Raw genomic sequence first — 12,926 nt, 5'->3', positions numbered from 1 at the left:
CGGGCACTCGGGGAAGAAAAAAGGCAAGCAGTAAAAAAAGAGATAAAATAAATAAGATATAAAAACGATGTGACGCGCGACAAGGAACTGATAGAGAAAGCGTTTGTTGAATGCTATCGAAAACTACTAAGCCCAAAAATAAAAGATACAGAAGCCTTTCGAAACGAATTTTTGTCGCTCATGCCAAGGCTAGGCGATGAAGTAAGACAAACGCTTGAACGGCCAATTAGTCTGAATGAAGTAAAACAGGCCATTGATGAACTAAGCACTGGCAAAGCACCTGGGCCTGATGGACTAGGGGCTGCCATTTACAAATGCTTCAAGGAAGAACTGGCACAAGTGTTACATCGCGTGATAAATGAGTGCTATGAACAAAAAAGAGCACCTTTATCTTTTAGAAAATGTCATGTAGTACTCATTCCAAAATCGGATGATCCCAGGAAATTGTTGGATGTTGAGGCCTATCGACCTATAAGTCTTACGAATGTAGACTACAAAATATTTACGAAGGTGCTAGCCAAGAGATTGCAGAGCGTTATCACACACCTCGTATTACCTCACCAGACATGTGGCATCAAAGGAAGGGCAATCTACACAAATATACACACCGCTAGAACTATCCTATAATGCTGTGACATGACTCAAGATAACATAGCTATGATACAACTGGATCTTCAGAAAGCATTTGATAGAGTTAATCATGACATACTACAGTTATTACTAGAACATTGTAATGTAGGTAGCGTTATCAAGGAGGGCATCAAGATGGTGTATGAAGAGTGTGCAGTAAACCTTATAATTAACAACACCGTAAGTGAAAACATTCCAGTACTGTCAGGTATAAAACAAGGGTGTGCGTGTTCGTCTCTTCTTTTTGCACTTTATTTGGAACCCTTATGTTTAAAAATTCGCATAAATAGAATGGTGCATGGTTACTCCTTTTATGCTACTGAAGTAAAGATACTGGCATATGCCGATGATATAGCCATATTCTGCAAAGACAAAGACAGTATTAAAGAAGCTGTTAAGGAAGCTACATCATTCTGTAGTGCTACAGGAAGTGCCATTAGCTGGGATAAATCTCTGGGCATTTGGCATGGAAATTGGGGGCAAACGCCGGAGGCGTATGCAAACATGAGATGGACAACTATTCCTGCTAGATACTTGGGGGTTCCTCTCCAACATTATGGAAATACTGCAGAATACTGGGCAGGAGAGACAGAAAGGCTCAAGGATCAGTCTGAAAAATGGGGAGGGCATAACTTTTCTATGTTTTCCCGCGCTACAGTCTGTAATGTGTTTTTTGTTGCAAAAGTGTTTTATGTACTTGAAGTGTTCAGTATGAGCAGAACTTGTGTCCAAAAATTACACAGAGTGTTTGCCACCTATATATGGAATTCTACCTGGGAACGCACCAGTCGGTTAAACTTGTTCCTTTCGGTGCGACACGGAGGGCTTGGTCTGTGTCATTTATTTTTGAAACAAATAGTTCCAAGGTTTTTCTTTCTGAGAGACCAAAGCGATGTTTTCTTGCGTACTGTTATACACATGAGGCTGTGTAATCATATCCCGGATTATATTGTCTCATCAAATGTAGATACGCGTGGAACACTGAGCAGTTTTTGGCGCGAAATAGTGTCTGCATATCAAGTACTGAAGCCACGGTTTTCCTTAGAATATTTGAGCGCAGTGGCACGTAAACAATTGTACAAAGATCTAATTGATGTGTTTATACCAATACCGTTGTACCGCTCCATCTATCAACTAGGACCAGAAAGAGACGTATTAAAACGAGTTCGAAAAATGCCAGTAAGAGCGTCATCTAAATCATTCTTTTTCCAACTGCACACGGGCACGCTCGCTGTAAAACCATGCCTTCAAAGCAAAGGTATCTTCGTCCCATGGGGATTACACTGCCTGATATGTCGAAAGGAGGAAACGATAGAACACATCTTTTTGGACTGTCACGATGCTGTTTTCTTGTGGGACATCCTTAAACGGACACTTCAGAAAGATTTGCCAGTAACACCCTTTGGTATCCGATTCTTGCCATGTGCAGATCCAGATGAAATGCCATGCGACATGTTCATGTTACTGTGTTTGCATAGTGTGTGGAAAACGAGGATGGCGGTCAGAAATGCGGATGTCGACGCAAGATCGGCCATGCAAAACTTCAGTGAAAACTGTGTGTACATACGAGATATTCTCAAAATCCAGAGGAACCCACCGGATTGGATACCTGTGCTTGATAAGCTGGCTTCTCTGAAGCCATTTTAGCTTCACACTCCAGCCATGAAAAGGCTCACGCGTCTTTTATTGTACTTGTAAAATTGTATTTATGAGTTCTGTGTTTGGAAGTTCCAAACCGGTAATAAAAAAAAGAAGGCTTGTGGTGTAGTGGTTATCACATCCGCCTAACACGCGGAAGGTCCCAGGTTCGATCCCTGGCAGGCACAAGCTTTTTGCCTCGAGCACGTGTTGAAGGCGACGCTCTTATTTAACGCTTTTTTGTGGCGACCGACAGAATGTACCGTCAGGATCTCGAGAGTAAAGATATCGAAGAATTATGAAAACGCTAGTGATACATCCGAAACTGCCTAGTGTCCTGAGCTGTGCACCGCAGAGTAGCATATTCTAACGGTCCTCGAGTGGCCTCACCCGCGAAAAAAACTGACTGTGGGGCACGTGACGTGGCCTCATCCGCGTAAACGGTCGCAGTAACAGGTTTGGGGCTGCATGTATGTGTTACAAATTAATCCTCGCTCGTCGTTGTGCTTGTGGTGTAGTGGTGTGGGCATCGTGCGGGCACGAGCAGATGCACTAGCGGCAGGGGAGACGCCCACGAAAAGGGCGCTCGGTTTAGAGGAGGCGTATGGAAGCAGAAACCATGTCGACCAGATTTTAGTGAATGGGAATGTCGTTGAAGACAGTGATAGCATTCAGCGCGCCTTCTTTGAGTACTATCAGTCGCTCTTCGCATTTCAGGAAGCGAATGTTGAGGGTTTTAAAGCAGGTTTTCTGCATCGCATGCCACGTTTGAGCGATGACGTAAAAAAGCGATTAGAGGAAAAAATAATGGAGAGAGAAGTCGAAAAGGCAATCGACGATTTGAACTTGGGTAAATCACCGGGACCTGATGGACTCTGCGCGGGTCTATATAAAGCTTTTAAAAGAGAGCTGGTGCCTTTGCTTGCACATGTATTTAATGACGCATATGAAAAGAAATCATTACCACCTTCCTTTGGAAAAACGCACACCATTCTAAGACCGAAGAGCGATCAAATAGATAAACTCAGATTCGTGTCATCCTACAGACCGATTTCACTAACAAACATCGATTATAAAATATTTATGAAGGTTTTAGCAAGCAGGCTTCAAGGCGTAATCAAGGAAATAGTCGCAGACCATCAAACGTGTGGCATCAAAGGGCGATCTATTTTTTCAAACATCCATAAGATACGATGTGTGCTTGAGCGCTGTGACGTCACCGGTGGCGGTGTTGCAGTACTTCAGCTCGACCTAGAGAAAGCGTTCGATTGTGTCGCTCACGTTATTTTGTTTGCCATCTTAGATCATGTTAATGTCGGTTCCATCATCACTGAGGGCGTGGCCTTGGCGTACCAGAACTGCACAACAAGACTAATTGTTAACAAGTCTCTGGGGGCCCCCATTAGCATCATGCGTTCAGTGCGCCAAGGCTGCCCCCTAAGTCCGCTATTATTTGCTATCTACGTAGAAGCAATGTGTGTAGCAATTAATGAAAATGACGGAATACGTGGTTTCAGATTGGCAGCGACTGAAGTGAAGTTGCTTGCATATGCAGATGACATTGCAGTGTGTTGCACTGACAAACCGAGTGTAACAGAAACAATATCTGTAGTAAAGCATTTCTGTGCCGTAACGGGTAGCAGAGTAAACTGGGGCAAGTCGCTAGGGCTGTGGCACGGGGACTGGTTTTCTACACCCGACTATTTCGCGAACGTGAACTGGGTGAAAACTCCGACCAGGTATCTGGGTGTTCCCCTTGACAGGTATAATAGCAGTGACGAATACTGGAAGAACCAAACCAAGGAACTGAAAGAAAAAGTAGACAAATGGAAAGGTACTAACCTGTCCATTTTTGCAAGAGCCACAGTTTGTAACGTGTTTTTTATTACTAAATTATATTACGTCTTGCAAACACTGTATTGTTCTAGAGTAAATGTGCAAAGGCTGCACAGAGTGTTCGCAGTTTTCATCTGGGGATCAACATGGGAAAGGTGCAGCCGAACAAATCTCTTCAGAAGAGTGAAGAATGGGGGTGTGGGCCTGGCGCATCTTTTTGTTCGTCAAGTTGTAAACCGATTTTTGTTTTTTCGCGATGTTCGCGATCCTTTTCTGCGCGCCGTATGTCAGCTAAGGTTGAGTAACGCTTTGCCGGCACATGTTGTCAGCACGGTAAGCATGACAGGAACGCTGCGTGGTTATTTCAAGGAAGTGGTTGACAGTGTACACTTCCTTTCTGTTCGTTTTACAAATGATTACCTTTGTGAAGTGAAAAGGAAAACTTTGTATAGAGATGTATGCGACATTGTTTTTCCAGTGCCCTTATACAGAGCCATATACAGTGGAGGGCCAGGACAGGATGTACTTAAAAGAGTAAAACACATGCAAGTGCCACCAGGGGTAAAAACTTTCTTCTTTAAGCTACACACAGGCACGCTTTCTGTGAAGACGTTTCTGGAGGAACGGGGTTGTTACGTACCTTGGGGGTCGCACAGCTTGATATGCAAGAAGCCCGAAAATATAGATCACGTTTTCCTACATTGCTGGGCGGCAGTTTTCTTGTGGGACGTCTTAAAGCGAACCTTGAAGAAAGAGCTACCGGTGGACCCCCAAGGTATCAGGTATCTGGCCATTAAAGATGACGACGGGGTTCCCTATGACTTTGTTATGTTGAATGCTCTACACTGTATATGGCGGGCTCGTATGGCAGGGTACCATTGCGATCCTGACGCCAGGCCAGCTCGTGCTTACTTCAAAGAAAGTATGTCGCGATTTATTGAAATTCAGAAAATGGATGAATCTGTACCGGATTGGCTGTCGAGGCTGGAACCCCTGACAGCCATGAAGGAATTTTAGTTTGACAAAGCCAGTCCTATATGGACAGACGGCTCTATGGTGCGGTTTATTTCCTTACGCACCTTCACTTGTTGTTTTCTTTTCATTCAATGTTTGAAATTTGTGATTCATAAGTGTGTGCTAACTGTATCGTCTGAGTAATGTCGAAGACCGGCAATAAATAAAAAAAAAGTGTAGTGGTTATCACATCCGCCTAACACGCGGAAAGTCCCAGGTTCGATCCCTGGCAGGCACAAGCTTTTTGCCTCGAGCACGTGTTGAAGGCGACACTTTTATTTAACGCTTTTTTGTGGCGACCGACAGAACGTGCCGTCAGGATCTGGAGAGTAAAGATATCGAAGAATTATGAAAACGCTAGTGATACATCCGAAACTGCCTAATGTCCTGAGCTGTGCACCGCAGAGTAGCACGTTCTAGCGGCCCTCGAGTGGCCTCACCCGCGAAAAAACCGACTGTAGGGCACGTGACGTGGCCTCATCCGCGTAAACGGTCGCAGTAACAGGTTTGGGGCTGGATGTCTCTGTAACAGCGACGCTCATCACCAAGTGAACGACTACAAGGCTGTTGCAGCAAATACTGACGAGTACTCGGTCGGACTAGCGCAGCCTGTATCTCTCAGTGTGCATTGTGCGTCAAGTAGAACGTGATGATGTTGATAGAGACATATGTATCACAGAAGTTGAAAGAACTATTGCTTGGCTAGCTAAAGGCAATACTCCTGGTCCTGATGACTTGAGTGCAGAATTTCATCAGTTCTTTTGCGCTATATTGGCTCCCTTCCTTACAGGATTACAGAAGCTTACAGGATTGGATACACAGTACTTATCCCAAAAATCAGGGATGCAACTAAATTGCTGAAAGCTGAAGGATATTGCCTGATATCACTTTGCAACGTGGATTATAATATATTGGAGAAGATATTAGCGAGTAGCCTTCAAAAGCTAATTCGATCAGTGGTGGGAGACCATCAAACATGTGACATTAGAGGAAGATCAATCCAGATGAATATGCACGTTTCGCGATCTGTGCTAGAGTGCGTAGCAGAAAGTGTAGGTCAGGTCGCAATAGTTCAGGTTGCTTTGTATAATAGGTTCACGGTTCGAAAGTAGGGGGACAGCGCAAAATTGATGCCACACAAAACAAAGCAAGGACGAACACTGCGCTGACTTACAACTTATGTTATTTTTTGACAGGTGGGTATGTACCTTGACAGTCAAAATATATATGAAGGAAAATAAGATTGAGATAACATGATACACGTATCCCTATCTCTCGTCAGGCTACATCATCGAATTACGTCACAAGCGCATGCTGTATTATCTGTGAGTCGAAAAACCGAGTTATTTTTTGGAGAGGGTCAGAGAAGGCACACTAACACAACATTTTTTAGGCGTGCTATTTCCGCGGTTTCAATTATTCGGTTAGTTCTTTTTCATTCATATTTTGCTATAACGTTTGTTCCTGAAAAGATTGGAGTGCAACTACAATCCCTGTAGTGGAGACCTAAATGGCCACTAATCGCTGTGTGTACGTTGTAGTTATGCTCTTTTAATCTCTCATTTATGCATCTGCGTGTTTGTCCAACATGTCAAAAAATAAAATCAGTTGCAAGTCAACGCCGTGTTCGTCCTTTCTTCGTATTTGTTCCGTCAATTTTGAGCTGTCCCCCCACTTTCGCACTATGAACCGACTATAGCCCAAGCCACAAGCCTAGCAAGCTTTATTTCTAGTACACTGGGCCATTTTAATTGTTTTCAAGTGGATGCCTCTTTTTTTGTCACTCTGAATGCCATTGATGTGTGCCGTGCACGAAACCTATCTTACTAATCAAGGATGAAGCGGCTGCCTTCAGAAGTGTTGCTGCTTTTTGGCGGATTCCGGCCATCACAGGGGTATGGAACGAGAACATGCTAGATTCTGATACCTGTGTGGAATAGGCAGGCGAATTTCTACAAGGACTGCTTGTATCTGCGCCTTCATGGACCAACTTCACAGCGCTAACCAAGATGGAAGTGGAGGGACTTCAGCAGCCTGGCGGATTCGACGGCACGGTTGGCTGAGAACATTTTCGTAACTTCGTGCCTCTGCACCTAGGGTTCAAAAAGCAAAGAATGACAACGTCAAAACCTTGGGCCACGTGACACTTCTCGACCGCATACAGCGTGTCTTAGCCAGAAGGCCAAAGTTAGCCGTCGAACTTGAAAAGGATGTGCCCGAGCTGCTCAGCTTAGTGAGGCAAGTGTTTGCACTGGCTGCGGAAACAGAGGCTGACAGGTGTGTGTCCGAAGAAGTGGACGTTGTCGCGAAGTTTAGACAGAAGAACTGTGATATACCAGTCAGACAAACGGGATAATTTTGAGAACAAATTCGCTATCCCTGTTACCCTCGGATAAGGAAGGAGGTTTTCTTAGTTTTAAAGGAAAGCCTGTTTAAATCAAAAGCTGAAGAAGCAATTTTATTAGCTTTGACGTTACGAAGAAAAGTTACCCTGCAGTAAGTAAAGGCACAGGCTAAAAGTTATGTAAGCAATGAATGTGGACGGTTTAGTTAAATCCGTAAACAAAAGCAAACGTACGAGCCTACATATGTTTTTGAGCGCAAAAACCCACAAACTAGGCTTTCCGCTAAGGGTAATTGTGTCAGAAAACGGTACGTGGCAAAAAAACATCTGTTTTTGCAGAGAAAACTTAAACATAATACAAGTAAATGGCCCGTTCCTCGTGCGGAAATCTGAAGATGTCATTGCGTTTTGAGACAAATGCTAAGACAAAAGCTATATGGCTTGCTCACTCGACATTAGGCGGTTGTACTACTCTTCGCCACATCGTGAACTTCTGTCCTGTATTGAAGATTGCATAGACAAGTACGGTTTCGTTGCTTTTCGGAATGATACAGGCTTGGCAGTACAAAGCTTTTTATAGCTTTTAACGATGTACTTAAACTCGACATTTACGACATGGGATGATAAGCTTTACATTCAGACTAACGGTCCCTGCGCTGGCTCTTGCATAGCATCAATTCTGAGCGACCTTAGCACATCTTGATAGCCGACTGCATGACCAACTACAAATTTCAAAATTAACCAACATCTTTCGTTGCGTTGATGATTATCTGTAATCTTCAACACTAACTAAGCGGGCCCCAAACTATTAATGATTCAGACTCTGAATCAATTCCGTGAATGTTCTTAAACCACTTAACTTTTGAATTACTCGTGGAAAGATCCATCAGATGTTTAAATCAGATGTTTAAATTTTTGAAAACTCACATTTGGTGGGCGTACGAGCCACGCGTCCGCATGCCGCTTCTTCCATTTGGGTCGGCCCATTCAAAACTCGTAAACAGGCCTATGGCAACAATGTGTTTCACGAATGCTTTGAAGAAATCATGTTTTCACTCGATGACAGACAGCTTTAGCGAGCAGATAGACCGTCTTCAGATGGCGGGGTATCCGAAGCAGCTTCTGATACCCTAACAAACAAACGACGAAAACCCAGCCTTCGAAGACGCGTACACAAGAAGAGAGAAAATGGCAACCACAGACGTTTTTCTTTTCGAACCAAGTGTTTCATTAAACTTTGTTGCTAGTCCCAGCGTGTGTGGTTGTCTTTTTCTCTCTTCTTGTGTACGCGTCTTCGAAGGCTGGGTTTTGGTCGTTTGTTTGTCAAGCTATGTACCAACAGGTCCAGCACCAGCCTCTTCTACTTTATGTTTCTAATGTCCGTAGCAGAATTGGTTCTAAAAAAGTTAAAAAGGTAACCACAGGACAGCCAAGCAGCATTAGAACGCAACAGGAAAGAAAAAATAACTTTGATACTTTACATGCGTTGGTCAGCGCATAATTTGAAAAAAGGAAGACGCGCCGACATGAATGTTGTATTTTCTGCTTCTGAAAAACTTTGCTCAATGTATTGGAAAGTAAACAAAACAGTAAGGGAGCCACAATCATGCTCCAGAGGGCATGAAAACCGCTTTGTAAAACACTGCATTGAGGGTGTTGTCTATTTGGTCCCGCTGTCCTGTGGAAAGAAATATGTAGGACAGACAGGTAAATGCCTAAATGAGATATTAAGAGGATAACTACAACGCACACAAAGCGATTAGTGGCCATCTAGGTCTCCAATGCACGGATTGTAGTTGCACTCCAATATTTTCAGGAACAAATTTTATAGCAAAAACGAAATAAAAAAGGACTAGAGAAATAACTGAAGCCGCGGAAATATCACGCCTAAAAGAAAATTGTGTTAGTGTGCCTTCTCTGACCCTCTCCGAAAAAGAAGTCGATTTTTCGACTCACAGATCACGTGCTTGTGACACAAGTCGATGATGTATAGTTTGACGAGGGATTGGGATAAGGTTATCATGTTAGGTTAATCTTATTTTTCGTGATATTTTTTTTACTGTCAAGGTATATATATATGCCGACATATGTCAAAAGATAAAAATAGTTGTAAGTAAACGCCGTGTTCGTACTTTTCTTCGTCGTGTGTACCGTCAATTTTGCGCTGTCCCCCTATTCTCGCCGTTCAGGTTGATTTGGCAAAATCATTTGATAAAGTTAATCACTACTTCTTATTTCGTGTGTTAGAGCACATAAACATTGGATCTCTTCTTCTTAAAGCCATCACCATCTATTATGCTAATGGCACAACATGGCTAATAGTTAATGGTTGTCTATCCGAATCTATCTATCCCAGGGCATCGGTAAGGCAAGGTTGTCCCTTGTCCCCTCTATTTTTCGCTTTGTGCGTGGAACCGCTTTGTGCCCGAATTCTGAACGCTCATACCTTTCACGGGTTCGAATTGTTATCCAACGAAGTCCGGACACTTGCTTATAGAGATGACATAGCCGTCTTCTGTGTTGACAACTGTAGAGGCTGCCCTTGCCATACGCAAGTGTTTTGCTCAGCTCCTGGTGCACAGTAAACTTTGAGAAGAGTTCAGGGTTTTGGTTAGGTCTAAGGTGTACGAGGCCAACTTACTTCGCAGGTATTCAGTGGAGGCAAGACTTCAAGTACTTAGGTGTACCCATCTCTCGATACCGCAATAGTAATCTTCACTGATCACCGGAAGTTGCACAACTACAAAGTAAGGTGAGCAACTGGCAGAGGCGGCAGTTGTCCATATTTAGCCGAGCTGAAGTTTGCAATGTGTTCCTAACAGCTCGACTTATATACGTCCTGAACGTATTACAATGCTTGCGGCTTATGCTGCAAGCTTTGCATCGTGTGTTTGCTACCTATGTATGGAGCTGACGTGTTCAGGACATGCGGTGTGATAACCTTTTGTTTTCCTTTTGAGAGCAGGGGTCTTGGCCTAGTTCACCTTTTTGTTAGGCAACTTGTCTCCCGGTTATTCTTCTTTCGTGAAGCGAACAGTCCGTTTCTAAGAAAGATGTTACAACTTCAATTAATCAATTACCTTCTAAAAATCACTGCTGAAGAAGAGGACTTCCATGGGTGCTTCCAGCGACGGAAGAAAAGGTGGAACCCGTGTGTTCTGTCTAATGTGAAGTATTTTGAGGGTGATCACATTTATGTATCTGAAAGGTTGTGAAATTATTTTTTTAAACATACTGCACAAATTTTGGGGACAGACCTCGTACACCTGAGCCCACTTGCAAGGCCGCAGGCTTTGCTGGTGACAGTGAAAATAGAAAGTTCAAGGGTTAAATGCTTTTGTACAGGCAGGAATGCGACTGTCAATGCTCGCCACAGACTTTGAGTCCGCGTTTCTAAATGAGGTCAAATGCTTACATTCCATAGATTGCTTTGTTTTCACTCGTGATATAGGTCTGTTTAATCTCTTTCTGAAGGTCACGCGCGTGAAGGCCTCACGCCGCGAGGAGTTATATAAACAAGCCATGTCGCGGTGGCCAACCCGAATAACTGTGGCGTGTTTGTAACTATTGTTATATGACCCCACGACAGTGGACGACCGACGGCTGATGACCTTCCGCGCACTGTAAACGCCAGATAACGAGCGTGACTCGTTTTTCGAGCTCGCCGAAAAATATAATGCAACTCTCGCAATCTGGGGTTCCGGGCAGCCTTCGAGAATTTCCTGTTACTGCCAGGCACCTCCACCACCTCTGGGAATAAAGGCAGAAGAGCTCTCCTCAAAATATAGAATTAAGAGACAGAAGCTAAACAAGAAATTAAAGAAGCAAATTGCACTCCTCACCGAGCAAGCACAGGTATACGCGGAGAGATTAGGAAGACAGAACTGGCATGCATTTTGCGGAAAACTCCACGGAACCCTGAGCACAAGGACGACGTGGCATCTCCTGCGAGCCCTTCTCGACAACGGCCCTACGAAGACGCAGCAGCGACAGCACCTCTGTAGGCTCGGGCACAACCACGACGGATCGGAAGAGAACCTCCTCCGAGAAATTCAGAAGAAGCTGTGCGGCGACCCACCCGTTAATACGACGGCACATGACAAAGTCTGCGGTGGGAAACCAAACCCTGAACTTGACCCACCCTTTACGCATGCTGAACTCTGTGCAGAACTATCGGCGCTCCCCAGAAACACCAACCCGGGCAAAGATCAGATCATCAACAAGCATATCCGGGACCTTCCGCAGCAGCCTATCTCAGCCCTACTTCAGTACTTCAATGCCTATTGGGAGAAAGGAGAACTACCGACTGCCTGGAAGCACTCGGAGATCACCATGATCCCCAAACCAAATAATCTCCTCAGCATCGAGAACTTTCGCCCAATTTCCCTTACCTCGTGCATAGGGAAACTTTTTGAGCATATGATACACAACCGGCTAACCTCATACCTCGAAGACAACGCATATTTTCTAAACACGATGTTCGGTTTAAGGCAGAACCTGTCAGCGCAAGATGTCTTCCTTCTACTCAAAGAAGACCTCATCGACCATCCGAGCACCAGAAGCAAATCATCGATTTTAGCCATCGACGTAAAGGGAGTTTTGACAACGTCAGTCACGAAGCTATCCTCTGCGACCTCGAAGACCTGGGCTGCGGGTCTCGGACATACGACTATGTCAGGAATTTTCTCACGGACCGCACTGCCACAGTTGGAATATACAACTTGCGCAGCGACATCTTCCGGCTACCAAGCAAAAGCACCCCGCAGGGTTCGGTCATATCGCCGTTGCTCTTCAACATCGCCATGATCAAACTACCCAGCCTCCTCGACGTCATATACCAGACCTAAGACATACTTTTTATGCAGATGATATCGTTATGGGCAAGCGCCTCTAACACTGGAACGCAAGAAACACGCCTACAGAAAGCAGTAGATACCATCGAGAGCTACTTGCAAAAATGTGGCCACCAATGTACCCCCGAGAAGCCGGAACACCTCGTCCTCAAGTCAAGAACGAGAAGCAGACCACCCGGCTACGATGAATCCGATCACAACGTCACCCTTAGTGGAACGCCCATCCCAAAAGTACAAACCCTACGAGTTCTACGACTACACATCCACAAGGACGGGTCTGGGGTGGCCACCCTCCCTCGACCACAGCGAACGCTATCACAGCTCACGCATCTCGTTAGGAGAGTTGCAAGCCATAGAAGCAGACTTAAAGAACAAGGCACGCTACGTGTGATGCAAGCACTCCTCACCAGTCGAATAACATACGGCACGCCCTACCTCGCGATGAAGAATTCAGAGGTAGAAAAACTTGGCATTCAAATACGCAAACCGTCAAACTCGCCCTGGGCCTACCATCCACAGCTTCGACTACGAGAATGCTCAAGGTGGGCGTACAAAACACCTGACAAGAACTAGTTGAAGTTCACAAAGCCAGTCAATTAGAACTACTGAAG

At 44.6% G+C, this 12,926-nt stretch overlaps 1 protein-coding gene and 1 non-coding gene across 2 annotated transcripts in view; one reads left to right on the top strand and one right to left on the bottom strand.

Annotated features, from left to right (window-relative positions):
* Positions 1-12,926, bottom strand: part of LOC135918360 (arylsulfatase B-like) — a 145,007-nt gene that overhangs the window by 103,303 nt on the left and 28,778 nt on the right. The gene's annotated exons all lie outside the window — the stretch shown is intronic.
* TRNAV-AAC (transfer RNA valine (anticodon AAC)) lies at positions 2,384-2,456 on the top strand. The gene has a single exon. It is a non-coding gene; the product is annotated as a tRNA-Val (tRNA).

The sequence above is a fragment of the Dermacentor albipictus genome, chromosome 1 (genome assembly GCF_038994185.2).
Source record: "Dermacentor albipictus isolate Rhodes 1998 colony chromosome 1, USDA_Dalb.pri_finalv2, whole genome shotgun sequence".
NCBI classification, from domain to species: domain Eukaryota; kingdom Metazoa; phylum Arthropoda; class Arachnida; order Ixodida; family Ixodidae; genus Dermacentor; species Dermacentor albipictus.
This window is presented reverse-complemented; position numbering and strand designations above follow the sequence as displayed.